Here is a 5,173-nt window from a genome sequence, read left to right on the forward strand (position 1 = left end):
CTTTGACTGAGTTTTAAAGTTAGCGTGAAAAGTCTCTTATTAAGAAAGTATCTGTGTATAGTGCTTTGACTGAGGTTAAGATGACTGATTTAGGAGGAATATGTTTTATTATGCAATCAAAAAAACTGTTAAAGTTACTATTTAAAGTCTCTTTTAGATAAAACTATTTTAATAATATTTACCTGGGGCCGTGTCAATGAATTTGTCCTTGGACTAGACCGTGTCTAAGGATGGTCTTAGGACACGTCTTAGCCCTAAGTCAGATTAACAGAAGTCTCCTTAAATAAGATATGTCCTAAACTTGGTCCTAAAGTTAGGATATATACACAGGGACCGTGTCATCGAAGGTGTCCTAGGACTAAGATATGTCCTAAGATAATCTTAGAGAATTTTGCTCTTAGCCGTGTTTCGAAAAGATCTTATCTTAGGATATGTTCTAATTTTGGTCCCAACTTTAGGACTACTAATAAGCTGTCTTAGGATAGTATTTCTATTTGTATCAATCTGATAAGTTAAGCCTTTTTCAACTGATTTTTATAGTTCGTTCTTATGTTGTACTGTTACACCACTGTCCCAGGTTAGGGGAGGGTTGGGATCCCGCAAACATGTTTAACCCCGCCACATTCTGTATGTATGTGCCTGTCCAAAGTCAGGAGCCTGTAATTCAGTGGTTGTTGTTTGTTGATACGTTACATATTTGTTTTTCGTTCATTTTTTGTACATAAATTAGGCCGTTAGTTTTCTCGTTTGAATTGTTTTACATTTGTCATTTCAGGGCCTTTTAGTTTAAACATATTTTATTTGCTAAATATCAGCAAAATGGATGAGACACAAGTAAATCATACTTATGAAGTCTTCTCCATATTACAATACAAGTATATATACAATAATAACATTATGAGCATGCATGTAAAGCTAACAAATTCATTAAATATTATACGAACTATAAATAAAAAGAAAAAAAGAACAAGAAGAATGGAAAAGGAGGAAAAGAAAAAGAAGCAAATTATATTTTCTGTGATGTTGACTTAGGTTTGATGGTGATGATCATCCGTGCCGGTAGCAATAATATTTTATGAAGGTACTAGAAATCTGTTAGACCTTTTAATAAAATCTTGAACATGTTTGAAAATTAGGAGATTTTGTTCATTTGAAAGTTCAAGATCTCCGCAAGTTAATAGTTTAGTATCAATAATAAAGTTTTCAGTAAGCCAATTAAGATTGTTAAGTAAAATTTCTCTACACGTAGTGTATTTTGGGCAAACTAAAAGAAAATGATGAACATCCTCAATATCAGACCCACACTGACACGAAGGATCCAGTATAATGTTAGCTTTGAAAAGGTCAGAGTTCAAAAATGAAGCGGAACATCGCAATTGAGTTAAAATAATATTCAGTTTTCTCGGACCGTACATATAATACGGCGCAACTCTACTCTGAACACTTTCATTTTTCAATTCTCTCTTAAATTTAGCTATAGAGTCGGTGTTCCGAATTTTTAAGTCAAGCTTATTCCATTCTCGTATTGTGGATGGAATAAAAGATTCAGTGGTAAGGGAAAGTCTACAAAATGGAACAATGATATTTTGACCGTTTCGCAACGGATAGTTGGTTGTACTTTGTATACATGGGGGGACAAGATTACACAGGTACTGAGGTGCATGTTTTTTATTTATATTATAAAACATCTGTAATTTTCTTCTTCTTCGTCTTTCATATAAAGATTCCCAGCCAACCTCAGAGTACAGAGTATCAGTTTTAGTGAAGATTGGTAGACCTGTTACAATTCTTGCGGCTTCCAATTGCAAATTTTCTAATTTATTTGAATAACGTATCCCACAATTATCCCACACTTCAGGGGCCTTTTATAGCTGACTATGCGGTATGGGCTTTGCTCGTTGTTGAAGGCCGTACGGTGACCTATAGTTGTTAATTTCTGTGTCATTTGGTTTCTTGTGGAGAGTGGTCTCATTGGTAATCATACCACAACTTCTTTTAAAAACACAGAGTGGACGTGGCAGGGTACTTGTATATCCCAACAACAAAAAGACTGATCTGAGAGTACTCGCAGTTACTGACAGCTAGTTCAAAGCCACTAACAACTAATAAAAAAAATCATGCATCTAAGACTAAATTATTAATCAGTACACATCCAATGGATTTAGTGTAAAGACGTCAGTCAGAGAAAAACATGACCATGAGCAATGCCAAGATACAGGTATCGACAGATTGAAGATCCATGACAATTTTAACTTTTAGGATAACTTTATGATGTCTAGCATATAAACAAACATAGCTGTCGCCATCATGCACTGTGATGTGTCTGTGTCTGTAAAATTCGGACTTCTTTTCTTACTCATTGTGTAAAAAATATGTTTAGAGCCTAAACACTTTCCTAAACACATTTATGAAACCTAGTGTTGACATGTTTTAAATCTAAACATGTTTAATATTTAATGTGCTAACAGCCTAAACGTGTCAAGCTATAAAGTGCTTCAGGAATCTGATGTTCAGTAGTTGTCGTTTGTTGATGTGTTTCATAAGTGTTTCTCGTTTCTCGTTTTTTATATAGATTAGACCGTTGGTTTTCCCGTTTGAATGGTTTTACACTAGTAATTTTTTGTGGCCCTTTATAGCTTACTGTTCGGTGTGAGCCAAGGCTCCGTGTTGAAGACCGTACTGTGACCTACAATGGTTTACTTTTATAAATTTTGACTTGGATGGAGAGTTGTCTCATTGGCACTCATATCACATCTTCTTATATCTACTTAGACTGTAAACATGTTTAGCTGTAAAGCGTTTAGACTAGAAACACGTTTAGCTAAAAAAAAGTGCTTAGACTGTAAACATATTTAGCTGTGAATTGTTGTATCTGGAAACATGTTTAGCTGAGAAGTGTTTTGTCTGGAAACACGTTTAGCTGTGAAGTGTTTTGAATGTAAACATGTTTAGACCATAAAGGGTCGTGAAGAAACATGTTTATCATTTTATTGTGAGAAGCCGTTACTTCATTAGGCCCCAATTCAACTAATATTCCGGAAGGCTTGACTGTAAAACGTATGATAGCTCTCAATAAAACAGGTTTTCATACCATCACAAAAAGGAGCCAGTGCATCAAACTAAGAAACTGGAATTTCCATATCAAATTGAATGTGACCAATACCTTTTCAATCTCAATGAGTTTTTTCTTTAATTCAATTCACGTCATTCGACTATTGCATTTTTTCTTCATTTCAAATATTCGTAAAACAGTCTAGAACTTTTGAAATGAAATTATCATTATACTTATTCTAGCTTTAAAAACAAAATTACAACATATATAACGAAGGAATTTATGTTATCATTTATTTCCAGTTTATCATTGAACACAATCAAAAATAAATTCATATCAAGGTACATGTACATAATATTGACCAATCTTCTACTTGTACCCCATCCCTACAACAAAACAATTTGAAAATGTCCTGTTTTCATTTTACAGGTCAATAAGAGCTTCTTCTTTCTTAGAACCCAACTGCTGGTCAATGGCCTGAAATATAGAAAAAAATATTGATAAGCAACTAAGTAGAATTAATCTAAAAATATAAGAATACGAACTACAACACCAAAAAGTAAAAGCATGATTTAAGATCCAGAAACAACATTAGGACCGTGGTATAAAAACATAAATTTACTGATGAATCAATTGATATTTTTTAATATAAAACTTCTTTTCATGCTTAATATTATTCATTTGATCAAATATATATTGGCATTTTTAAAATCAAATACACTTTTGATTCTTACCTAGCAGCATATTTGCTACTGTTCTTTATCTCCTCTTTTAGCATGCCAAGACAGATGATGATTTCCTCTGCACTTCTCTCATCTAGAATAAAACAATACATATCAATAAAATTATAAAAAAAATCAGAACCGCTTATAACTATTGAAATAAACAAGCATCTTTCTATTTATATTGAGGAAATGTTGATTGTGCATATCGGAAGTGCTTACGAAAACAATGAACTCGATATGACACTGGATTTGCGAATGATGCACCTCATCCTGATAAGACTCGGCAGATTCCGCTACCCTTCATGTTCCATTATAATCTGCCGAGGAGTACCGAACGAAAATTATCCTCACAAACTCCTTTCCAAGAACATATATAAATAAAAAAATAAATGCAAACTTGCATGAAAGAACATTAAACAACTCTAATCATCTATACACAAGATAGTTTGAACACTTAAAGCTCTTACAAGCACTTGTTTCGTGGGATGGTACACCCTTTTCTCTCCTGCATTGACTATACGGTAGTGTACTTGTAAATAATGCTTATAAATGTCAATAATCATTTAAAATTGGCAGTACAAAATAAAAGATAGTATAATCATAACTCCTTACCTTTCTGAAACAGTCAAGTTACGGTCAGTTATGGTCAGAAGTAAACAGTGTGGCCTTTGACTTCGGGTTCTTTGTTTCTTCTTCCCGCTCAAAAATTAGCACGTGATATGAATGCCGTATTCGGCCTAAATGTGTTTTAATTCTAAACTTGTTTAGGAAAGTGTCTAAATATTGAAAGTGCTTAGAATTTAAACACGTTTAGCTTTATATACTTGACAAAGTAGCTAAACATGTTTTGCACAGCAACATGTTTATTGAAAAGTGCTGAGAGCCAAAACATGTTTATTGCGAAGTGCTGAGAGCCAAAACAAGTTTATTTTTTTATGTTCAGAAATTAAACACTTTCCTAAGCACATAAGTCTTGCAACACGTTTAAATTCTAAGCACAATTTTTACAGTGTATATACAGCAATACAAAATAGATAATTTATGTCCTGAGTTTTTATACCAAGATTACACGAGATTCCCCTTTGAACTAAAAAATCTAAACAGCACTTAGAACTACGATATGACATCTTTGTTAAGACTATCTTAGGATACCTTCGATGTACAGTCTGAGATATATCATAAGACAGTCCTATAATTTGTCCTAAGATATATCTTAAGACAAATCTTATGACACTTTCGATGACACGGCCCCAGGGGTGTCTTAGGATGGTATGAGAGTAGTCTTAACAGTTACGATGTCATAAGTCGAAAAAGAAACATTAAATATATATATTATATATATATCTATATAAACAAGTCTAAATTGAAAACAACGTTCAAACGTATAATTGCGTTG

General features: G+C 33.2%; 1 long non-coding RNA gene across 1 annotated transcript; it reads right to left on the reverse strand.

The window, feature by feature from the left end:
• Positions 1 to 3,329: 3,329 nt before the first annotated feature.
• Positions 3,330 to 4,507, reverse strand: LOC127705471 (uncharacterized). The gene is made up of 3 exons (XR_007983896.1): positions 4,390 to 4,507; positions 3,787 to 3,868; positions 3,330 to 3,529 (listed from the first exon to the last, which is right to left on the reverse strand). It is a non-coding gene; the product is annotated as an uncharacterized LOC127705471 (long non-coding RNA).
• Between the last annotated feature and the right edge of the window lie 666 nt (positions 4,508 to 5,173).

This window comes from Mytilus californianus, unplaced genomic scaffold (genome assembly GCF_021869535.1).
Source record: "Mytilus californianus isolate M0D057914Y unplaced genomic scaffold, xbMytCali1.0.p SCAF_6, whole genome shotgun sequence".
Classification (NCBI taxonomy): domain Eukaryota; kingdom Metazoa; phylum Mollusca; class Bivalvia; order Mytilida; family Mytilidae; genus Mytilus; species Mytilus californianus.